We start from the raw sequence: 25,757 nt of genomic DNA on the forward strand, positions 1-25,757 counted from the left end.
GAGTGTAGAGCTGCAATTTGTTTAGTCTTTCTTCGTACAAGAGACCCTTGAGCCCGGAGATCATCCTAGTGGCCATCCGCTGAACCGACTCAGCTCTAAGCACGTCTTTACGGTAGTATGGTCTCCAGAATTGCACACAGTATTCCAGATGAGGTCTCACCATGGTTCTGTACAGTGGCATTAGAACTTCAGGTTTCCGGCTGACGAAGCTTCTATTGATACATCCTATCATTTGCCTTGCCTGGGGCAGGGATGGGGCGTGACGGGGCATGACGTGGCAGGGTTGTGTGAAACTGGGCAGGCCTGGGGGGCAGGTCTAGGGTTTCTGGATTTTCCAAACAGAAAACGGTAACCCTACTAAAGATGCACATGAGTTTTGTAGTAAGCGTTCGCAAGAACCTTAGCCACACAATCCAGCTGAAAACAGGAAATACCATTGATGGCTTGTAGCAATGTTTGTGGTGAAAACCAGCCCATAAAATTGCTCCATTCTAAATGAACGAGATACCCTGCATGACATTGTATCACAGCAGCTCAGTTCCAAATTTTAGCAAAATGTTTTATACAGTAGACTACAGATGAAGTAGCTTTGCCTTAATGCTATCAGTATTGTCACCGCAGTATTGGTCACCGCACCTCAAGAAAGACATGGCGATACTTGAGAGGGTTCAGAGAAGAGCGACGAAAATGATAAAAGGTATGGAGAACCTTTCTTACGCAGACAGGTTAGAAAGGCTGGGGCTCTTCTCCCTGGAAAAGCGGAGACTCAGAGGAGACATGATAGAGACTTACAAGATCATGAAGGGCATAGAGAAGGTAGAAAGGGACAGATTTTTTAGCCTACTGGGAACCACTAGAACAAGGGGGCACTCGGAGAAATTGAAAGGGGACAGGTTTAGAACCAATGCTAGGAAGTTCTTTTTCACTCAGAGGGTGGTGGACACCTGGAATGCGCTTCCGGAGGCTGTGATAGGACAGAGTACACTACCGGGTTTCAAGGAAGGATTGGATAAGTTCCTGAAGATAAGGGGATTGAGGGATACAGATAGAGGTAGAGATAGGCTATGATAGGGCATAGACAGAAGGACAGGGGGGCTTATGGGGAATTTAGGAAACGTCTAAAAACACACTTGTTCCTAAAGCATCTAGACAACTGATCCTCTCTTCTCTCTCCCCTCTATAGCAATTAACTTGTTCTTTTGATCACTCTCTCCTCAAAAATGAATTTCCTGTCCTATTAATTATTTTTCTTCCTCCCCTCTTAAAGTCAATTAAAGCTTAATCTTCTGTAAACCGCATAGAACTTCACGGTATTGCGGTATATAAGCTGTTATTATTATTATTAAATGATTTAAACAAGGATCACCTTAGAGGTCATGGACCTGATGGGCCGCCGCGGGAGCGGGCTGCTGGGCGCAATGGACCTCTGGTCTGACCCAGCGGAGGCAACTTCTTAAGACACTATATGGTCAAAATTCAGCTCAGAGAAAGCAGTCCTTGATTTTACTACAGAAGTTTATTTCCCCAACATATCCATTTGTGTTTGTTTTTTGCAGTCCTACCCTCTGGTCTTTGTTTATTTCTCACCCGCCGTTATCCAGGGCAAGTTACATATTAACATACAAAATAAAAAAAACATACATTTATCGTACAAAACACTTCAGAGACACACTATAACAAATGACATACTTACATATCAAAACAAATTACATATAACATACACGTTGCATCAACGATGGATATCTTTTAGGGCCAAAACTGGCCAAACCCACACATACGTCAAAATATAAAATTCCATAAGTCATACAAGATGCCTCAAGAACAGACATCAATAAACCAAATAAAAAAAACCCAGACCATCGAACACCTCCGTGACCATCACTCGGTACTCAAGAGGCGTCACTCCTTCTCCCTCAGCCAAACTCAGAGCCTATATTTCATTTTACAGAACTGAGGAAGAATCAGGAATAAGACCTGCATGAAAATGTAGGTCTTATTCCTGATTCTTCCTCAGAACAGAATGTCTTTTCAGCAGTTTCCGAAAGTTCTGAACGTTTTGCTGCTGGCGAATGTATCCTGGAAGATTGTTCCACTCCCAGTTCAGCCTTATCCTTATCAGTTTCTGCATATTTGTCCCCTTCACCCCTTAAGCCTCATTATGCCATTGTGACACTTCTTCCTATCACATACATATCTAAAAAAAATGTTTTATCCCCCAATTTTACCATATTGGCTATCTTTTCTTCCATTTGCATATTTGCTTTTCTGTCAGCTTTCCCTGCTTTATGTAGCTTTTCCACAAATTTTTTTTTCTGTCTTTCTCATTCTGCGACATCTTGTAATTTATGAAGGCTAACCTTTTTTTCTTTCACCTTTTCAGCTACTACATTTGAGAACCAAAGTGGCCTTCTTTTTCTTTTAAATTTATGTCTTTTCCTAACATAAAGGTTTGTCACTTTTAGAATAGCTCCTTTCAGTTTTTCCCACTACTTTTCACCTTCGTTCAGCTGCTCCCATCGAACTAACTCCTCCTTGAGGTATTCCTCCATCTGGACAAAGTTAGTTCTTTTGAAGTTTAAAGCCCACAAACTTGAGTAAGTCATTTTAATATTGAACCTTACCATTCTGTGTTCACTAGATACCAAATGTTCACCCACCGTAACCTCAGAATTAGTTTACCCATTTGTAAGCACCAAGTCCAGAATAGTTCTGTCCCGCCAGGGTTCTGTTACTAATTGCTGGAATTCTTCCTGTAGTGAATCCAAGATCTACTTGCTTCTAGAGGACCCTGCAGCAGGGACAGTCCAATCAACATCAGACATATTAAGATCACCTATCAGTAGTGCTTCCCCTTTCCTAGTTATCTTATGAAAGTCTTCAATTCAATCTTTGTCCATTTCTTCTGACGTCAAGTAGACCTATATATCAGTGTTCTTCAACCACCGGTCCATGGACCAGTGCTGGTCCACAGAAATTTCCTGCCGGTCCACAGGGCCAGCACGTGCATCAGGCCCAAAACAGTGTTCTTCAACCGCCGGTTTAAGGTGCGATCGATGCGGCATTATCTTCGAGCCAGCTCCCTCTTCCTCACTGATTCAGTGCACAAAACCACGGGCAGTGGCTCCTACAGGCATCCTGTGCCTGAACCGGAAGCCTTCTCTCTGACATTGCACGTCAGAGGGAAGGCTTCCAGATGAGGCAAGGGACGTGCAAGGTGCAATTAGTACTATTATGGGGGCGGGGTATGGGGTGGACATTGGGTAGAGATGGGCGGGGTCTGGCCCACGACTTAGCCCAGTGATCTTCAACCACTGGTCCACAGACTGATGCCGGTCCACAGAATAATTCTTTTATTTCTGCCGGTCCATAGGTATAAAAAGGTTGAAAAACACTGCTATATATCACACCAACGTAAATACATTTTCCATTCCTCTTTCCAGAATAACCCATAGTGTTTCTTCTTTACCCCCTAACGTCTTGCAATTCTGTCCCTTTAATATTATTCTTAACATATAATGACACCCTTTTTATCTACCCTGAATAGATTATAGCGAGGTATAAAACCCTAATAGAGACTCTAAAGGCTACACTAGTGCCTGATCTAATTACTAATCGAAGATTGACAAGAAAGGTGAAATTTATAAATGAGAGGCAGATTACTGTCATGAGTTTAATATTGAAGTAATTTACATGCTTATTGATTACAATATGCCACGGTATTTTTTGTGATAAGAGCAGGATAGCCTTACTGAGTCAAACTAATGGTCCATCAAGCACAGTAGCCCGTTCTCACGGTGGCCAATCCAGGTCACTAGAACCTGTCCAAAATCCAAGGAGTAGCAATATTCCATGCTACCGTTCCAGGGCAAGCAGTGGTTTCCCCCATGTCTCTCAATAATAGACTAAGGACTTTTCCTCCAGGAACCTGTCCAAACCTTTCTTAAAACCAGCTACGCTATCCACTCTTACCACAACCTCTGGCAACACGTTCCAGAGCTTAACTATTCTCTGAGTGAAAAAAGTTTCCTCTTATAGGTTTTAACAGTTTTTCCCTTTAACTTCATTGAGTGTCCCCTTCATCGAGTGTAATTTTCGACAGTGAAAAATTGATCCACTTGTACCCGTTCTACTCCACTCAGGATTTTGTAGACTTCAGTCATATCTCCCCTCAGCCTTCTCGTTTCCAAGCTGTAGAGCCCTAACCTTTTTAGTCCTTCCTCACACGAGAGGAGTTCCATCCCTTTTATCATCTTGATTGCTCTTCTTTGAACCTTTTCTAGCGCCACTATATCTTTCTTGAGATAAGGAGACCAGAATTGAATGCAATACTCCAGATGAGGTCACACCATGGAGCGATATAGAGGCATTATAATATTCTTAGCCTTGTTAACCATCCCTTTTTAAATAATTCCTAGCATCCTGTTTGCTTATTTGGCCACTTCCGCACATTGGGCGGAAGTTTTTGTTGTATTGTGCAGGTTATAGGGGCAAACTTTCTGCATGTGCCCATCAGTTACTTTCATGGATTAATTTTGCAAATATCATGACAGGAATGAACCCAACACTCTGTCAGGATATATTGCACATTTAAACACTTGCGTTGTTCCAAAGAGGGCTTAGTTCATAATATATGATATGCATAGTGTCACCACTCTGCTGTCCGGGAACGGGACTCCACAGCACTACTAGTGGTTGAGCATTAGAATTACATTGACGTGTGACCCGAACTGGAGTCACCCTGCAGGAATGGAGTGATAAGAGGAACACCGCAACACACAACTCCAAAGTTATGTAATAAGGTGAATTTTACTTTCTTCAAACTAAGGTCAAGAGATAATCAGTTTTGTCCAACAGAAGCGAAAACCAAAATCACATTACAAAATGCGAAAAATAAAAGTTCAAGTTTTCCTTCTTTTCACCAGAAAAAAAAAACAATGTTCTTGAGCACTGGCTCTCCTTAGAGCTAATGGCTAGGTTGTGCTCTTCACCTGCTCCCAAACAGGGAACCACTAATAAAGTCCTCTGCACTGCTCTGTGCATTGCTTGCAGATATCAATTAGAAGCCTCCAGCAGAGTAAGAAGCCCTGCTCGGTCAAACAAGAGTGTCCCAGGTTTGCCTTACAATTAGCTTTTCAAACAGCTATTCAAAATACCCTCCCAGGGTGTTAGTAAACCTCACCCAAATGAGCACTCTTAGCTTCAACAATTTAAACCCAAAAAATGCTGAGTTCCCAAACCAGAAAGTCCCAACAAAACTCACAGTACAGAAAAATAGATCATTAGCACCTGGCAGTAAGTCCAACCTGCATAGGTTCAGGATCCTCAAAGAACTCCTCAGGCAAGCTTCCTTGAAAGTCCATCGGAGTTTCTTCCTCAATGTCCTGCAGATCCAAGGTGTCTCCAGCCTCAACTACCTCCATGGGTGTACTGGTATCACCTCTGCTTGAACCAGGGGGGTCATCCTGGGAGAGGAACCTGATCCTTCTCCCTAGCTTGCCTGTCTGCTTCTCCCAAGCTGATGACTTTTCTAGAGCAGGGCGATGCCCTGATCTAGCTGAGTCAACAGGCAACAGCACCGCTCTTGGGCTCCCCCGGTGGTGACCTGGATGTTGACTGCCTAGTGACTTTTCAGAGAGTTCGGGCTCCCCCTGGGGGTCAACTGGGAAATTACCATGCTCAGGATCAGGACAGACCTTGTAATTTCCCTTCCTGGATTTCTTCTTTACTTTCCCCCCTGTCTTAACAGGGACCTGGGCAGGCATCGTGTCTGACTGGTCACAATAGGCATTATATCGATATACGGTTGAGATATATATGCATGTGCAGGGGTATAATCGAAAGGGATGTCTAAGTCCGTTTATCTCCATCTCGCAAGTCATCCAAAGTAAAAAACAGCTTAAGACAAATTTTCGAAAAATACGTCCAACTTTTTTTCGTTTCGAAAATCGTCTAATTATACGTCCTGCCGATCTGATCGTCCAAGCCGCTAAATCGTCTTATCTTTATACCACATTTCCGTCCAACTTTTCGTCCAAGTCCAAAACACCTAGAACAAGCCCTGTTGGACGTGGGACAGGTCTGCCAAGTGATGGACTGAACACACAGACATGCCACCTACATAGTGGGGTACCTTAAAGGGCACTGCTGTGAACTTCACAAAAAGGGTGCCATGGCTTCTCCTCCCTAAAGATACCTTATAGGTCATGGTGAGCCCCCCAAACCACCTCCAGAATTCTCTAGACCCACTTATCTACCACCCAATAGCCCTTATGGCTGCAGGAGCCACTTATATGCCAGTACAAAAGAGTTTTGGGGGTGTATAGGGGAGTGCAAATGTTTCAGTATCAATGCAGTGATTACAGGGGCTTATGGGCATGGGTCCTCCTCTCCATGGTCCCTAACCAACCCCCAAAATGGCCTAAGCCACCTCTGTGCTGGATGACTAGGCTTTCCTATGCCAGGCGGCCAGGTGATGATGGTCTGGAGGCTGAATTTTAAAGGTGTGGTTATGATTTTTCTGGGGTTGGGGGGGTCGGTGATCACTGGGGTAGTGTATGGGGGTCTGTTTTATGTGTTTGCAGTGCTTATCTGGTGACTTTAGGTGGGGTTTTGTGACTTAGACCATGTTTTACATGGCCTAAGTCACAACGTCCAAGTTTCGTCAATCGTGGGCTGTATAACTTTTGGTTATACATGATGTACGACTAAGTCTAAGCCGGCCCAAGTCCCGCCCTCGACACTCCTCCTGAAATGCCCCGTTTAGCTTTGGTCGTTCATCAGCACTATGTAGGCCTAGGTCGTTTAGAAATACGTCCAAAACCCGTTGTTATTATCGACACTTGGACGTATTTGGGAAATGTTCGTCCAAGTGCCGACTTAGGCAGGTTATTTGGACATTTTTCTCTTTCGATTATGAGCCCCAAAGCTTTCCCAGGACAATATTCAAAGCAATAGTAAGTGTACGCTTTCTAATAATTCAAGCGGTTATGATTTTACCCCAAAATGCTCAAAAGCTGTGTCAGTTAAGGACATGAATACACATGAATACAGTAACAATGTAACAGGAATAGATTAATTCATTCTGTCAATGGATGCATAACTTAAACTATAGCAGAAAATCCCCTAATGAATAGGCTGCATTTATAAAGAATACAAAAGAGGAAAGCTACCATACAGCTTGTACAATTTATAATTTGTATTTTTAGAGATATGTCAACTAGCAGATATTTCTTAGCTAAATATAATGTGCGTAGGCAGGCAGAGGCTGTGTTCACATCACATACACTATGGGGCTCATTTTCGAAAAAAGAAAAATGTCCCAAAAAATGGCCTTGAAGAGACATTTGGACATTTTATTGCTAAAACATCCAATTTGCTATTTTCAACAACATTTTTAGATTTTTTTTTTTTAAGGTTGTTTGTCCGACGTGCATTTAAATCTTAACGGAACATGCATTGGGTAGGATTAGGGCTTCGGCCCAAGAAGGATGGGTTAGGACTGCCGTTATAGTGGGAGATTCAATCATTAGGCATGTAGATAGCTCGGTGGCTGGTGGACGTGAGGATGACTTGGTTACTTGCCTGCCTGATGCGAAGGTGATGGGCCGCGCACCTCACTTAGATAAGATTGTAGACAGTGCTGGGGAGGAACCTGCCCTCTTGGTACATGCGGGTACCAATGACGTAGGGAAATGTAGTAGGGAGGTTTTGGAAAACCAAATGTAGGCTCTTAGGTAGAAAGTTAAAATCCAGAACCTCCAGGGCATCATTTTCAGAAGTTCTCCCTGTCTCACGCTGTGACAGGCAACCTCCTGCCACAAGTAGAAATGCAACAAAAAAAGGAATCCAACCGAATCTGCAGGAAAACCAAACCAAAACTGCAGTCAATGTACACGATGCAGGCAAGAATTTATTGTACCAAAGTTAAAATGCAGTAATAAAAAAATTGGCACCTCTGGTGATATCGAGATTCACCTATTGATCCTGTGTCACGTTTTCCGTTTTTTGGTTTCACTTCTATTGTTTCTTGTTATTTGTTTTTGTCTCCATCCATTTTTATTTAATTTTTGATTCACTGCATGTTATTCTCTTTATATATTTTTATTATTTTTTACTTTTTCCATTTTTCATTTTGTGTCAGTTTGTTTTGCACTGTGATCCCTCGACAAATATCATCCATCCTGTTGATATTCTATTATCACACTCCTTCAGGCATGGCATGCCAACACCACTCATTTTATTTTATTTTATTCTTTATTAGTTATTTTAGTTCTTTTAATATTGAACATTTCAGTATTGTATTTTTATTCATTAGGACCCCTAACGAAGGCGTGTTGTCCGAAACATGGACCGTTGTTGGGTCTCTTGGTTGGTTAAAAGGCTTTTTATTACTTCATTTTAACCTTTGGTACAATAAATTCTTGCCTGCATCGTGTACTTGTCTGCGTTTTTGTTTGGTTTTACAAGTAGAAATGCTGCATTAGACCCTTCCAGAACTAAAACTGCCCCAGGTTCTATGGTTAGCGACAGTTCCCTGAGGGAAGGGGAAGGGATTAGGAAGAAGGCAGAAATGCAGTCCTCTAAAGAGATTTCTACCAGAGCCAAAGAGGGTAACTCTCCTTCCTATTATTCTTTTGGCAGAAGAAACTCTGAGCAGAAGCCCAGCAAACTCAGCGAACAGAAACTGTCTTGGAAAGGGTTAACAGGGGAGGTGTGGCTAAGGGAGCCCGAGCAGTATGTCATGCCACCAGGGGTTGCTATGGGTTACCAGTCAGGGAGAGAAGACTGCAAAACCGAGACTATCTGGATATGGAGAGGTGGCCTGAACTTGTTCGGCCCATCTATTTCTTTGGGAAATCAGCCACCCTGACGGCCTAAGACAAAGTGCATACCTAGGGGTGATCTTTGATGATGACATTTCGCTCTCTGTCCATATTCCCAAGAAGTATCTGCCTTATTATACTACCTCTGACAGCTATGGAAAATCAGGTGATACTTCTCGGAACAGACTTCTCTCAGCTACTCTACATCTTTGTCCTCTCCCATATGGACTACTGCAATATGCTCCTAAATGACTCACTACAGAAAACCTTCATTGACTACAATGAGAACAGAATGCCACCTACTCTTGAAGAATCTCCACATATGTGACCCAGTTACCTTGGAATTGCGTGATGACCACTGGCTGCCTATTCAAAGGCCTAATAATGGCCTAAAAACTCTTTCTCAACATGGTACCAACATATATGTCCTCCAAACTTCCACCCAAATCATCTGCTTCGCTCGCAAAGAGAAAAGTGATTATGCACGCCCCCAGGATGTACCCTCCACACTGAGAATGCCTGAAAAAGAAGGTACAATGATTGTAATATCATCTGCATAACTAAATAATTTTAACCCTGAGTTTTCCAAACTGATCCTGAGTGAAGAGAGATATACATTATAAAGAAGAGGAGAAAGTAATGAGCCCTGAGGAACACCACATAGATTTTCCATTCCTATGAGATTACATTTTCCATTTGTACTTGATAGGAACATAAGAATCGCCGCTGCTGGGTCAGACCAGTGGTCCATCGCGCCCAGCAGTCCGCTCACACAGCAACCCCCAGATCAAAGACCAGTACCCTAACCAAGTCCTGCTCTACCTGTGTTCGTTCCGGTTCAGCAGGAACATGTCCAACCTTGTGTTGCATCATTGGAGGGTGTTTTCCCTTATAACAGATTCCGGAAGTTCTCTACCACTCTTTGGGTGAAGAAGAACTTCCTTACATGATGAGTGAAATCCCTGGAACCATTCCAGATCATTTCCACGTATTCCAATCGAATCAAGAATTTCTATGAATTTGGTGTGATCCACCGGATCAAAGGCGCTGCTTAATTCAAATTGCATGACAAGAGCATTGCTGCCTTTGCTATGTAACCTATGGAGATAGCTCAACATAGATGCAAGCACTGTCTCCATACTGCGTAAAGGGTGAAATCCTGACTGTGACGTGTGGAATCGGTCATAACGAGCTAAAGAATTCAGAAGCTCCAAGAGTTTAACCCAGAAAAAGGGATAGAAGTCACAAGTCTATAATTTGAGACCAAAGAAATTGATTCCTTTGGATTTTTAATGATAGGAGTAACAGATATATGACCCCCCCCCACTTACTGGAAACATACCACCGGCCAAAAGATAGGACAGCCAATCGAATAATTCTAACTTAAAATGGAGTGGAACATTTTTCATTGTATTTGGAGAGCACTGATCTAAAGTAATAATAATAATAACTTTATTTTTATACACCGCCATACCACAAACAGTTTTAGAAAGTTTAAGAAATTGATTCCAGTCTGGTATCTCAAATGATGTCCATAACTGGTTAACAGGAATTCCACCATCTTGTATGTTAGACCTATTAAAAGTCTTGTCTACTGATAGAGGACACCGAGTTCTTAAGGAAACAATCTTTGAATGAAAATAGTCAGCCTTATCTTTAGAGGTAGGAACCTCGAAATGAGAAGATTTTGTAAGTGATGCCACATCAAAGGTTTTACAGACTAAATGAAAAAGATTTTTGGCGTTGGCAGCAGCCAATCCTACTGTTGCTGAATAATAGACTTTTCGTTTATCTTTAACGAGGAGTTTATATTTTTGTACCTCATTACGCCAATTCACTCTATCAGAATGAGCGATTACCATACTATGGCCCTCTTTTACAAAATCGTGCTAAGCGTATTAGCGTGGATTTCGTGCACGCTAAATCAATGTGTGCGCTAACGCATCCATAGTCATACAGCATATATAACCGAAAGTTATACAGCCCAGGATCGACGGAACTTGGACGTTGTGACTTAGACCATGTAAAACATGGTCTAAGTCACAAAAATCCACTTAAAGTCACCAGATAAGCACTGCAAACACATAACACAGACCCACACACAGTACCCCAGTGATCACCAACCCCCCCCCACCCCATAAAAATTTTAATAACAACTTTAAACTTCAGCCTCCAGACCATCATCACCTGGCCACCTGGCATAGGAAAGCCTAGTCGTCCAGCCCAGAGGCAGCTTAAGTCATCTTGGGGGTGGGTTAGGGACCCATGGAGAGGAGGACCCATGCCCATAAGCCCCTGTAATCACTGCATTGATACTAAAACATGTGCACTCCCCTATACACCCCCAAAACCCTTTTTTACTGGCATATAAGTGGCTCCTGCAGCCATAAGGGCTATTGGGGTGGTAGATAAGTGGATCTAGGGGATTCTGGATGTGGTTTGGGGGGCTCACCGTAACCTATAAGGGAGCTGTAGTGAGAAGAAGCCATGGCACCCTTTTTGTGAAGTTCACAGCAGTGCCCTGTAAGATAACCCACTATTTAGGTGGCATGTCTGGGTGTGCAGTCCATCACTTTGCAGACCCCTCCCACGTCCAACAGAGCTTGTTCTAGGCGTTTTTGACTTGGATGGAAAGTTGGACAAAAATGTGGTATAAAGTAGAGAATGACACGGTGACAAAATTAATCACCGTTCCTGTCCCTGCGGATAACCGCGGGAAATAATCCCATGTCATTTTCCAGTGTCTATTTCAACCTCGGTCCTTCTACCCCAGCATTCTTCAAAGCAAAGCTTGAGGGTCAGTGGTTGTGGCCATTCATACTCTGATTCTTATGTGAGCCAAGGATAATGAAGCCATTGTGACATCACTGATGTGATTGGCTCTTAGGCACTGGTGGAATGAGGGATTATGACATCACAATATCTGCTCTGGAATGTTGCTGCTCAATCTCAGCATTCTTCAAAGCAAAGCTTGCGGGTCAGTGGTTGTGGCCATTCATACTCTGATTCTTCCCTCTCTCCTTAATGAATGACATGAAGATAGTTTCCCGCGGTTATCTGCGGGGACGGGAACGGTGATGAATTTTGTCACCGTGTCATTCTCTAGTATAAAGATAGACGATTTAGCGGCTTGGACGATCAGATCGCAGGACGTACAATTAGACGATTTTCAAAATGAAAAAAAAGTTGGACGTGTCTTTCGAAAATGTGTCTTAAGCTGTTTTTTGTACTTTGGACGACTTCCGAGATGGACGTAAATGGACTCAGACGTCCCTTTCGATTATGCCCCTCATTATGTTTTCCCATGCTTTGTTAACTATATTTTCCCATACCTGTCAGATAATGTTTGCCATGCTATCTCTTGGGGTTGAAACTGCATTCTCTGCACCCTGAAGTTGTGGGTTGTGACCCACGCTGCTCCTTGTGACCCTGGGCAGGTCGCTTGGTCCCCCAATACCCCAGGTATTAGACAGATTGTGAGCCCACCAGAACAGACATGGGAAAATGCTTGAACAAATTCATGTACTGTAACGGTATAGAAATTTGAATAAATAAATACAACGATGAGTAACTTGTTTCCTCTCTCAACGATATTTCACAGGGGAGGTTTGGGGGTTTACAGTCTATCTGGGTTTTAACTGTAGTGGTCTCGATCAATGCTAGACCAGGTGGAAACAAGATTTTGGTTTTGTTTGATTTCATTGTTAATAAGAAATCTGATATTCTCTGCATCAATGAATCATAGTCGACGAAGACAGATAGGGTGTTTCTTAATCAATGAGCCCTCTACTTAAGCGGCTCTAGCAAAGCTACATTCCAGGAAATATGGAAGGCTTTTAGTGATTTAAAAAAAATTAATTTCAGTTCTTTGCCATGGTCAATGATTTAGATAAGGATTCTCCTCATGAAATATTAGTGCTATATTCTACTGCATTGGCCCTTAATTCCATTTATTGTCCTCCTGCCCTGCTTTATTCTGATATTTCTTCATTAATCTAGACATTTACCATAAACCAAAATGATAACCTATGTTCTGTTCTGCTAAGTAATTTTAACTTTCGCATAAATAATACTTTAGCTCCGGCAATTTCTGACGACTTCCTTAACTTTCTGTCATTAGGATTTATGCAAATTGTGTCCAGACCTTCTCATAAGGCAAGGCATATTTCAGATTTAGCATTTTGGGGGGAACCTATTAACTTTCAACAAGAATTATGGGACTGATTATGAATCTGTGCTTTGGTCCGATCATTTGTTGATCAAAGTAATGTTTTCAATACTTGCGTTGAATAGGATGGTAAATATAATGGCACCATATGGGGCCATTATAATTTTTTTTATTTTTATTTTTTTACTTTAGCAGCAGAGGAAATATTTTAATTCTCAAATTCCATTCTTCAGGTGAAGAAACTGACTTGGAAAAAATTTATTTTATTTATTCATTTTTATATTTGCAATCTCCCACGGGGATGGAAGGCTTTGGAAGCAGGGTTCATCCATATAATATAATGGATACGTCAGCCTTAGCAAAAGAGGGGGGTTTATAAGTTAATTACCTGAACAGAAAACAAAAAAAAGGTTCCACCAAAGAGATTCCACAAGGAAAACAGCAGCGGAAACACAAAAGAAACTGTGGAATTGATGATCCTGTCAGAAGTAATTGCTGCTTTTTATGGGGATGGGCGGGGATGGAGGTAATTCCTTGCGGGGATGGGTGGGTACGGAGAGGATCCTGGCAGGGGCGGGTGGGTACGGAGAGGATCCTGGCAGGGATGGGTGGGATTTCTGTCCCCGCGCAACTCTCTATGGGCCAGCGACTGAAAAAGCCACACCCCTCGTTACCATTACCGTTCAGTTTGTTGGTCTAGGAACTACAAACCCCAGAGCAGTCTCAGTTCATAATCCCCAAGAAGGCTGATAAGGTGACAGAAACTAAACCAGAAACCATGGAGCAGGTGCATACAAAGTCTGTTGTATCAACAAAAGCACCTTTAATTGTACTCTACTGCACAGGAAGCCAGTGTGGTGTTCACAATATAGACATACTGTCACAGGGAACCCCCCTGTGAAGGCAAAGGAATCCTTGCAGTGCCCCAGAACTGATAAGCAAAGTAGGGAATTGTCCCAGGAGAAGCCTAAAATTTCTCCTAGGGCACTGCCAAGAAAGAAAATGCCTTTGCATAGCAGTGCAAGTAAAAAGCAAGGTAACAGGACTACAAATCCCATCATAATAATAATAATAATAATAATTTTATTCTTATATACCGCCATACCCAGCGAGTTCTAGGCGGTTTACATTAAATTAGATTAGGATCCGCATAGACTTGTAGATTTACAACAAATTTATAGGATTTACAACAACTGTAGCCAAAACTTGGCAGATGAAAAGGGAAATTTCCAACAAGTTTAGCCAACTTCGTAGATGAAGAGGGCAGAATTACAGCAAATTAATCGGATTTACAACAGATTTGGTCAGACTTGAAGGAAGTGGGAAGGAGAAGCAGGGGGAGATAGGAGCTATCGTGAAGGAGAAGAGTCGGGTAGGGGGCCTTGAGATTATCTGAGGGCAGAGAATTCCTAAAGCCAGGACTGGAACAGCTCCACTGCCTAGCAATTCCAGAACTGGTTTGAGCCAACTCAACAAGCACCTGAGCTCAGAATTAGCCAGAACTAAGGGCACACCTTCACTCCAGCACAGGCAGTTAGCCACTGAGAGAGAAAAGGGTGGGGTTACAGGCAGCCACACAGGAGGAACCCAGCAGGGAGAGAGAAAGGAACCAGACCTTCTCTGCTAGGAAACAGAAGTGCACCATAGCCTTATACTTCAGAAGGGCAGGTAGGACCTCAATATTGGGAGGATTTTGTTGAGGACTCATTCATAAATGAAAATGATATAGAAATGAATGAAGTATGGAAGAAATGAGTGAGGATTTTCCATACGCTACCGATCCTGATTTAATGGAGTGGGACTGAGGAACAGTAGAAAAAGTTTGGGTTTTTATCCAGAGGAACTTGGTAGGGAATGTTTCCGGATTAGCCAGGCTGTATTATTTAAAGCCTCTGGCTGAAAGAAGGGTTTTTTTTTAACTTGTTGTATGGCACTTGCAGGGAAAACCGCACAGCCTAAATCCAAAGAGGACTGAGTTTGTGGGTTTTTTCTGTGATGCGGTTTGGGGCAGTGCATGAAAATTGGTTACTTAAGGCACTGCTGGCCACAGGACACTGGGGAGTGGGATCGTGGTTGGGATTTTTATACACCAAAATCTTCAGGGCGGGTACAGATCCCAACACCTCTGGGGGTATTTTGGCTAATAAAACCCCAAGGTGAACTTAACTTTTCCCCAGTGAAAGGACTTACCAGAAGTCAGAGCAAAATCTGAACAAGCCAGGTGGAAAACAGTAGCTGGGCCGGGAAGGGCCTCAGAGAAAGCCATTAAAAGGCTGAAATAGAAGCCAGTGGATGGCAACAAGCCAAATAAAGGAAACAAATGGATTGTTTTGTTTGTATTTTGTGCCAGGGCTATTGTTTGCTTGTATTTTTTGGAATTCATTATGAATTGCTACTAACTTGAGTTAAATGTTCCAAGTCTGGTGTAAAATAAAGATTTATTTTGTGGCACTCAGGTGTTTTGCAATCTTTTTGAACTTTATTGCAGTCCTTCCCAGCTACCCCTACCTTCCTTTTGCTCGGCCGAGGTCTGTGTGACTTAGGGTATTGGCCCCTGGACGCATCCAATCGGCCATGCCCGGTCACAATACCCAGTTGAATCTACTGATTTGCAGCTTTTTGTTGACATAATTGTGGACAAAATCAGTACTCTCAGTACTTTGCTTCCTGCTATAGATATGACTCATTCCTCTGTACTATCCTGGGATGCTTTTCCTAAGCTTACAAACGGTGAGCTCAAACAGTCATTGAATAATTCTATTAAGACATTTCATCTCTGTATCTTTAACTGAGGAATTCGTACCTCCTGGTCTAAAAAGACAGCTAAAATTAAGTGCAGAAGTATGTACATAAACATTGATAAACTGGGACAGACTAGAGATCCATCAAGACAAGTATCATATTTCCAACGCAGGCCAATTCAGTTGACAAGCAACTGGCAGGATCCTCAAAGAATTAGATTCTGTGCAGCTTATCTCGGGAATAAACAGCAGATTTTCTTCAAGTCCATCTTAATAACGGCTTATGGACTTTTCCTCCAAGAACCTGTCCAGACCTTTTTAACCTATGCCAGGCTAATAACTTTTACTGTATTCTCTGGCAATGAATTCCAGAGCTTAATTATTTGTTGTGTGTGTGGGGGGGGAGGGGGGGGTGGTGGTTGGAGCAAGATGAAAGTTTGTTCTGAAAATAAGGACTTAGAATATTATAATATTTACAAATACTATTGGAAATGCTTTCCAAGGAAGCTCTGTATTTCAAAACATGTTTCCAAAAATGTATGTAAATAATGGAAGATAATATTTATCAGTTAGCTTAGCAGGGTTTAAAAAAGGTTTGGCTAAGTTCCTAAAATTGAAGTCCATAGGTCATTATTGAGATGGCCTGGGGAAATCAGCATAAAATCTGGTTTACTACATGGGATCTAGCTGGGAAATTGGGACCTGGATTGGCCATTGTTGGAAACAGGATGCTGGCTTGATGAACCTTTGGTCTGTCTCCCCATGGCAATTCTTATGTATGTTCTTATTGCTTTTTTTTTTTTTTTCAGGACATGCACTGTATAATTTTATTTTATTTTATTTTTTTTTTTTTAAATCATTTTTATTAAGGAGTCAACAAGGGAGACAAGCAATAATTTTATTCTTGTATACTGCCAAAGCCATAATAGTTTGATGTGGTTTACAATAAGAAGCACTAGACAATCATTGGGGAAAAAAATACAATACAAATCATCAAATACGTACAAGATAAAAAATTAAAACAGTGAATCATTAGGTTACAAATCAAACTGTTATTTTTTTACTAATTTTCTTTTTTTTTTTTTTTTAGTTCAATAGTTTTTTATTGAGTATTTTTAGAAAATACAGGAAGCAGTTCAAATACATGAAGTCAAAATAAAGCTTTTTGTATAAAGAGCATATAAATCTATATTTAACTATAGAGGAACATAACAGTGAGAAAGGTTCCTACTATTAGAACTGCATGTGAAGAGAATATAAGAAGAAAGTGAGGGAGAACAACAGAAAAAAGGGAGAAAGATGAAAGAAAAATAAAGAAAAGGAAATCAAAGAAAAGGAAGACAGGAGTGTCTACGAAGCAGAACGTACATAGGTATCTAGGAATGACCAAGGTGATTTGTTAAACTTCAAGTTCGTGAGGGTTCTGGATGTAATTTTTTTCTCATATGCATATGATTCAAATCTAAAAATAAAATAAGATGGAGCATGCATAATAATATTACCCAGCCAGTCATTCAATTTTCCTGCCTGAAATGCAAGAGTTCTATCCAGAAATCTTTTAAAAACGACAAGCATTTACTGTTGGGTAAGCAAACATATGGATTCTGTGTGTAGGCCTGTTAAAAATGGTCTTGAAAAAACTGAGAGACCAGGTACGCAGGAGCCATACCAAATATCGATTTAAAACAGATACAGGAAAATTTAAACAAAATTCTTGCCTCCTTCATAAGAACATAAGCAATGCCTCTGCTGGGTCAGACCTGAGTTCCATCGTGCCCAGCAGTCCGCACACGCGGTGGCCCAACAGGTCCAGGACCTGTGCAGTAATCCTCTATCTATACCCTTCTATCCCCTTTTCCAGCAGGAAATTGTCCAATCCTTTCTTAAACCCCTGTACTGTACTCTGCCCTATTACTCCCTCTGGAAGCGCATTCCAGGTGTCCACCACTCGTTGGGTAAAGAAGAACTTCCTAGCATTCGTTTTAAATCTGTCCCCTTTCAACTTTTCCAAGTGTCCTCTTGTTCTTTTATTTTTCGAAAGTTTGAAGAATCTGTCCTTCTCTACTCTCTCTATGCCCTTCATGATTTTATAAGTCTCTATCATATCCCCTCTAAGTCTCCTCTTCTCCAGGGAAAAGAGACCCAGTTTCTCCAATCTCTCAGCGTATGAGAGGTTTTCCATCCCTTTTATCAAGCGTGTCGCTCTCCTCTGAACCCTCTCGAGTAACGCCATATCCTTCCTAAGGTACGGAGACCAATATTGGACGCAGTATTCCAGATGCGGGCGCACCATCGCCCGATACAATGGCAGGATAACTTCTTTGTCCTTGTTGTAATACCCTTCTTGATTATACCTAGCATTCTATTTGCTTTCTTAGCGGCTGTTGCGCACTGTGCCGTCGGCTTCATTGTCATGTCCACCATTACCCCCAAGTCCCTTTCTTGGTTGCTCTCATTCAATAATATCCCTCCCATCGTATAGTTGTACCTCGGGTTTCTGTTTCCAACATGCAATACTTTACATTTCTCAACGTTGAACTTCATCTGCCATCTCGCCGCCCATTCCCCCAATTTGTTCAAGTCCCTTTGCAATTCTTCACATTCCTCTTTAGTCCCAGCTCCACTAAATAGTTTTGTATCGTCCGCAAATTTTATTATCTCACACTTCGTGCCTGTTTCTAGATCATTTATGAATATATTAAATAGCAGCGGCCCGAGCACTGAGCCCTGCGGAACACCACTCGTGACCCTCATCCAGTCCGAGTAGTGGCCTTTCACCCCTACCCTCTGTTTCCTACCCGCCAACCAGTTTCTGATCCATCTATGTACGTCTCCGTCCACTCCATGGTTCTTCAGTTTCCGGAGTAGACGTTCGTGAGGCACCTTGTCAAAGGCTTTTTGGAAATCAAGGTATATGATGATGTCTATGGGGTCTCCTCTGTCCATCCGTTTGTTAATTCCTTCGAAGAAGTGCAATAAATTCGTTAGGCACGATCTCCCCCTGCAGAAACCATGTTGGGTTGTTTTCAAAAGTTCGTTTCTTTCCAGATGTTCATCGATGTGTTCTTTAATCAGTGCTTCCGCCAGTTTCCCCGGAACCGAGGTCAAACTCACTGGTCTGTAGTTTCCCGGGTCACTTCTTGATCCCTTTTTAAAGATGGGCGTGACATTGGCTATCTTCCAATCCTCCGGGATCATGCCTGTTTTCAAGGATAGGTTGCAAATTTGCTGCAGTAGTTTCGCTATCTCCTCCTTTAATTCCTTCAGAACCCTGGGATGGATTCCGTCCGGACCCGGGGATTTGTCAGTTTTAAGTTTTTCTATCTGCCTGTGTACATCATCAAGGCTCACTTCCATGGATGTTAATTTTTCTGCTTGATTTCCATTGAAGATTTGTTCAGGTTCCGGTATGTTGGTTGTGTCTTCGTTTGTAAATACAGACGAGAAGAACATGTTGAGTCTTTCTGCGACTTCTTTCTCCTCCTTCACCGCTCCCTTCCTGTCTCCTTCGTCCAGCGGTCCCACCTCCTCCCTAGCTGGCTGTTTCCCTTTAACATATCTGAAGAACGGTTTTGAAATTTCGTGCCTCCCTGGCTAGCCTCTCTTCATACTCTTTTGGCTTTTCGAACCACACGGTGACATTCTTTTTGATACTTCCTGTGCTCCTTATGGTTCCCTTCAGTTTTGTCCTTTTTCCATTTCCTGAATGAATTTTTCTTATTGCCTATCGCTTCCTTCACTATTTTAGTCATCCATACTGGGTCTTTTGTTCGACCCTTTTTGCACCCCTTTCTGAATCTGGGGATGTGCAGATTTTGTGCCTCGCTCACCGTGTCTTTGAAAAAAGACCAGGCATCTTCTACTGTTTGCCATTTTTTGGAAGTGTTCCTAAGTTTCTTCCTTACCATTTCCCTCATTGCTTCATAGTTTCCTTTCCTGAAGTTGAAAGATGTCGCTATGGTTCTCTTTCCGTTTGGTTCCTTCGGTAACCAATATAGTGTTTGATAATAGGGAATCATATGTTCCCATTTTTTCAAAGCAAAAATCAGCCAAAAAGGAGTGGGGATTTATATGATAACTTGTGCCATTCTGATGTATGTTTAGTGAATTTGAATGTTCAACCCACACAGGATACACTCATTCAGTACTTGATCTCAAAGCCACCTTCCTCACATAAACAATTAAAAATATAAAAATTATAATGTGCTCAGACCCACAACCTAAGTGCTCTGATAGTGATATTAAGCAGAGGCTGTACAAGGGACCATCATAGCTGACTGCTCCTACTGTTCTTAATAATGGCAAGAGTTGAAAACAATTTCACTTAGCTTCACACTGGAGCGGATGTTGTTTCATGTGCACCTCTCTGCTTCACCTGTTCCCACAAATATTATATTACCACTTCTGCATTTCTATAACCATTGCATTCCCTCTACTCGGGTTTTGCGAAAAAGACACTTCCTCAGGAGGGATATAACAGTTGCATGGCTAGAGGACCGCTCAAGCACAGAGATGCCAGATAAAGGCCAAATGGCCCATCTAGTCTGCCCATCCACTATCTCCTCCTCTCCCTATAGGTTAACGCTCTTTACACCTGCATTGTGAGGTCATAGAGCATTATGGTTATAGAAACATGATGGCAGATAAAGGTCAAATGGCCCATCCAGTCTGCCCATCCACAATAACTATTATCTCTTCCTCTCTCTAAGAGATCTCGTGTGCCTATCCAAGGCTTTCTTGAATTCAGACAGTCTCTGTCTCCACCACCTCTTCCGGGAGACTGTTACACACATCTATCACCCTTTCTATAAAAAAGTATTCATAAAGGGTGATAATGGATGCTATGGATGGGCAGACTGGGTAGGCTTTTGGCCTTCATCTGCCATCATGTTACTATGTTTCTATAAATCTATATCCACATAGCACAACCTCAAAAGTATAGGATAACAAGTCCAAGTGTTACTCTTAAGGGAGAAAAAACCTCAGTGTCTAATAGGGAAAATCAAAGCAACCCATATAGACAGGCTAGTTGCAAATATCACTTGCAGCCAGCAGACACATCCTCGGTCAAAAACTCCCAAAAAGTTGAGGACACAATTTCACAGTGAATTTCAACAGTCTTAATTCTAAGTCTCAAAAAGTTTTCAAAAAAACACTTATCTGAAAATTGTTGTCTTCTCAATCAAAATGCAAACACAAGAACGTGATCCTGGAGCTTGGAAGCAGGAGAATTGGAGTGATTGGAGCTTGGAGTGATTTTATCCTGCTTCCAAGCTCCAGGATCACGTTCTTGTGTTTGCAATTTGATTGAGAAGACAACAATTTTCAGATAAGTGTTTTTTTGAAAACTTTTTGAGACTTAGAATTAAGACTGTTGAAATTCACTGTGAAATTGTGTCCTCAACTTTTTGGGAGTTTTTGACCGAGGATGTGTCTGCTGGCTGCAAGTGATATTTGCAACTAGCCTGTCTATATGGGTTGCTTTGATTTTCCCTATTAGACACTGAGGTCTTTTCTCCCTTAAGAGTAACACTTGGACTTGGTATCCTATACTTTTGAGGTTGTGCTATGTGGATATAGATTTATTTAACAGCCTCCCTTGGTTCTATTTATTTTCTATGTTTCTATAACCATAAAGTTCTATGACATCACAATGCAGGTGTAAAGAGCCTTAGCCTATAGGAAGAGGAGATGCATATATTAAGAGCCTTAGCCAATAGGGAGAGGAGGAGATAGTTGATGCTGCGGATGGCAGACTGGGTAGGCCCTATGGACCTTTTTCTGATGTCATGTTTCTATGATTCTAGAAGCTTCACTAACAGACAGTTCACAATAACCAAAGTGGAGCATAATGGCAGTTGCTCAACGTGGCTGCCATCGGGGTGCTCTCCACAATCACATCCAAATGTTTTGCATGATTAACATTTTCTGCAATGGCTTGAACAATATGTTTTCTCATTCTAGCAATCGCTTCATTTTGCATATTTTTGCACTTTCTCTTTTCTTAATTTGTCTCAGCTGTTCATTCATTGCACTGTCACATTTGGCAACAGTTCAGCCTGTCCAAGGAAATTTTCATTGATAGAACTGTGCAGTTTATAGTATCAACAAAAACCCAGATTGTGTTAAACCACTTGACAAATGATGGAAATGGTTCTTAGGAAAATAGTTTTCCAGTAATTTATTTCCATTGCAATTAACTCTATATTGATACTGTTCCAGTGAGTGATGAATGAATATATTTCCATACATTGAAGCCCTTATATCAGTGGTCTCAAACTCGCAGCCCAGGGGCCATATGCGGCTCGCCAGGTACTATTTTGAGGCCCTCGGTATGTTTATCATAATCACAAAAGTAAAATTAAACAGTTTCTTGATCTTATGTCTCTATAGCTATAAATGACAATATTATTATTAAGACTTAGCCAAAAGGAAAGATTTATAAACTATAAATAGTTTTACCTCTTTCAAAATTGTCATTTATTTAATAAGACATTAACTAGTTTTTTCTGAGGCCCTCCAAATACCTACAAATCCAAAATGTGGCCCTGCAAAGGAGTTTGAGACCACTGGCTTATATGGAAATATGACCTCTAGTGGTAGAACTGTGAGAATGCCATTAGAAATCACCAGTAGCATTTTGAACCTGTGTCCAGAAAGGGCAGGAGCAACTAGGGATCTCTCCTGCCTGACCTCATTAGATACCACAGATGTTGATGGTAAACCCATGGAGCCTGCAGGATTAGGGAGTATCCACAAGAGGAAGCTGTGATCAGGTGAACCTTGCCAGGTAGGGGGCTGTGAGCGGGGGTTTTTAATGCCAGGTAGTGGAGTTTGTGACTAGTTGGGAGTCGACCTCGGAGTGCTATATTGTCATCAAAGTGGGAAAGAGGGGACAGCTAGAGTCATAACAGTTATTTTGAGGTTGTAGCCAGCATGGACAGTAGTAATTGGGCATTACTATTGCCCTGAAGACTATTAGGCCACCACTAGCTAGGCCTGGGGAAGGCTTCAGTGAGTGGGTATAATCCTGGAAGGGCTACTCTAATTGGGGGGGGGGGGGGGGGAGACCAGAATTAGGGGGAGATGATAAAAGATTATTAATTCCTTTATGCAGGTTCCAACTGAATATCCACTGGGAATTGCATACATCTTGGCACATGTGGTCCGACATTGAATATAGGGGGTCTAATTTAGCCAACAATGGTCTGCTCATTAAAAAAAAAAATTGACCACTGCCAGCTGACTATTGACTGGATAATTTCTAGACAGTGCTTGGAGTGGTTGGATAGGCTCAGGTTGGGTGTGGTAGGGTAGAATGTATCTGTACTCTCATTTTGTACAGGCTTTTATTTTTTTTTTTTTTACTGCATTAAATCAAATTAAGCTCTAAGTTAAATTAAGTAGTGGAACATTTTATTAAAAGTAGTTACTGTCTCTAAGAAAGAAGGAGAAAAATCCAGGTTTCAATCTTATTGATTTTACAATTGGCAGTAGCTGCTTGGCTTAGTTCCTAGAAGCGGGCACACGTCTCTCTGCCAATGTTGTGGTGGCTCTCTTTTCTGTAACACCTCGTCCCTCCCCCCCAGTTTGTTACAATTCTAGTTCATATAATAGGAACAACTACCATAGGGGCTGCCTGCAGGGCCGGATTAATCACTAGGCCAACTAGGCACGTGCCTAGGACCTGAAACTGTGAGAGGGGCCCGGTGAAGGAGGGGATTCGCCTTGCTATTTTTCAACGGCAATGGCCATCCCCCCCCCCCCCCCAAGCAGTAACGGCAACGGACCGCCTGCCCACCCACAACAACAGTAATGTGGCTGGATGTGTTACTGGAAGGTCCCGCAATAACTGCTTCTGCCGGACCAGCCCCCTCCAACGTCACTTACTTGCTCTGGAAGAAGTGACGTTGGAGGGGGCTGGACCAGCAGAAGCAGTCATAGCGGGACTTTCCTGTAACACATACGGCCACGTTGGTGTTGCTGTTGCTATTACTGCGAGGGGGGCCCGTTGTGTGGCGCAGCCGGCACCCGTGGATAAGATTGGCTCCGGCTAGCGCACAAGATAGCTCACCTCCGACGTGCTTCCATAAAGCTGGAAGTCCTGCTGGTCTCAAAGTTCAAATAAAGTGAAAACAGGATTCCAAAAGAGTTAATTCCCAAAATAATTCCAACCTTGGTTTATTGGTAAATGACTCTGAAACAGTCTTCTTTACAATATTAAACAAAAAAGGAATAACTGGAACCAAAAAAATGAGCTGAGAAAGATATCTCACAGCTCCCACCTTTATGCAGGTAAGTAAAAGTAAATTAACTTCCAAATTCTGCCTTTGAAAATAGGCAGCTAACATAAGTCCACTGCTTTTCCAGTGCCTAAGCAGTGTGGTGTCCAAGCCTAGGTTATAACAGGCTTGGCCCCAGCCAACTTGAAAGAAGCTGGTGGGGGGAGGGGAGTAGCCGAATCCACAAATTATTTCTGCCTTCACAGAATGCCACAAATGGCCCCGCAATCCCTACCAAGGATGACAAGTGGATTCTTCCCCAAACTACTTCCTCACTCCACACAGTGTTCAAACAAAAACACAAAATATAAACTTTAGCAGTGCAGTTCAAATCAGCTTAAAAAAAAAACGTTTTTCTTCCAGGCTTCACAGAAAGAAAAGTCCAGCACTACTCTCATTCAAAATGCACACAGCTGCTGAGAAGCAGTGCAAACAATTGCTATACTGAGCATGAGGAGCAAAAAACAACTTTCAGACAAGTAACTTAATTGTCCTCCATAGGCATACCTTCAGGAAAGTAAGCAGTTTCCTGGTATTCCATGGGTTCTACTTCTGCTGTCTGGTTAGCCACAGGGTCAGTGTCAAAACCCACCATCTCTATATCAGTAGAGCAGTGAGGGTCAGGAGCCCCGTCCTGAACACCTCCTTCCTGAGCTGGCTCAGGGCAGACTGCCTGTCTTCTCCTCAGAGCAGCCTCTAATACATTGAGCCGGGCACGCCCAGTTTTCTGCGGGGGAGGAGCAGCCTGCAACTTTTTCCTACCTTTCCTAGGAGCTGCAATCAGCCTCTGCAGCTGAGAGTCAGCAGGGAAGGAGGAAGAGATCTGAGGCTGTTCCAGGATATTCTCCTCACATTCCTCTCCTCCCTGGAAATCAGCTACCTGAGACTTAAAGGGGAATATATCAGTTTCCCTATCCTTTACCTCAGGCTTGTCACATTGGTTAGCCCTTCTGATGGCTGGGCTGGTTTTAGTCAAACCCCAGCCTGGCACAAACCGAGCTCTAAGGCTAGGGGTGTGACAGTTGCTGTTACTGCTAGAGGTGGGCCCATTGCCATTGCTGGGGGGGGGGCAATGCTGTTGATGCGAAGGAGAGGCATTGCCATGGGGGAGAGAGAAAGGAGGATGGAAGGGTGGTGGAGGGAGAGAAAGGGAGCAGGGTGGTATGGAAGGGTTGTGAGAAGGGTGGTGGAGGAAGAGAAAGGGGGCAGGGTGGTATGGAAGGGTAGTGGAAGGAGAGAAAGTGGCTGATGGAATTGGTGTGCAGGGGAAGGGGAGAGATATAAGGGGAAGGATACTGGATGGAATTGGGTTGAAGGGAGAGAAAGGGGGCAGATGCTGATGGAAGTGGGAGAAAGGGAGAGAAGAGAGTGAAATGCTCGACCATGGGGTTGTAGGTGAGGGAAGGAGAGGAGAGATATGCCAGACCATTGGAGAAGGGAAGAGAAAATGATAGATGTCACACCAATTTGGGGGGGGGGGGAAGAAGAGATGGAAGGGAGAGGCAGACAATTTCTGGAAGAGGCACAGAAGGACAGAAGATGAAAAGAAGATGAGGAGAGCAGAAACCAGAGAAGACAAAGGTAGAAAAAAATGTCTATTTATTTATTTTTATGCTTTAGGGGACATCACTGTTTCTGTGGTGTTGCATTGTATGCAGAGTCCAGCTTCTTGGTGGTTTTATTTAACCTTTGTCTACGTATTTATATTTTATCTCCTCTTTTAGAAAACTGTAAAGCATTTTTT

At 42.4% G+C, this 25,757-nt stretch overlaps 1 protein-coding gene across 2 annotated transcripts in view; it reads left to right on the forward strand.

The window, feature by feature from the left end:
- Positions 1–14,546: 14,546 nt before the first annotated feature.
- CNTNAP5 (contactin associated protein family member 5) overlaps positions 14,547–25,757 on the forward strand; it is an 885,931-nt gene continuing 874,720 nt past the window's right edge. Inside the window, exon 1 of one of the 2 annotated variants that reach the window (XM_033947244.1) lies at positions 14,547–14,658. The gene's annotated coding sequence lies outside the window, so the exon portion shown is untranslated. The remainder of the gene's footprint in view (positions 14,659–25,757) is intronic. The other variant, XM_033947242.1, reaches the window with a different exon arrangement.

This window comes from Geotrypetes seraphini, chromosome 5 (genome assembly GCF_902459505.1).
Source record: "Geotrypetes seraphini chromosome 5, aGeoSer1.1, whole genome shotgun sequence".
Classification (NCBI taxonomy): domain Eukaryota; kingdom Metazoa; phylum Chordata; class Amphibia; order Gymnophiona; family Dermophiidae; genus Geotrypetes; species Geotrypetes seraphini.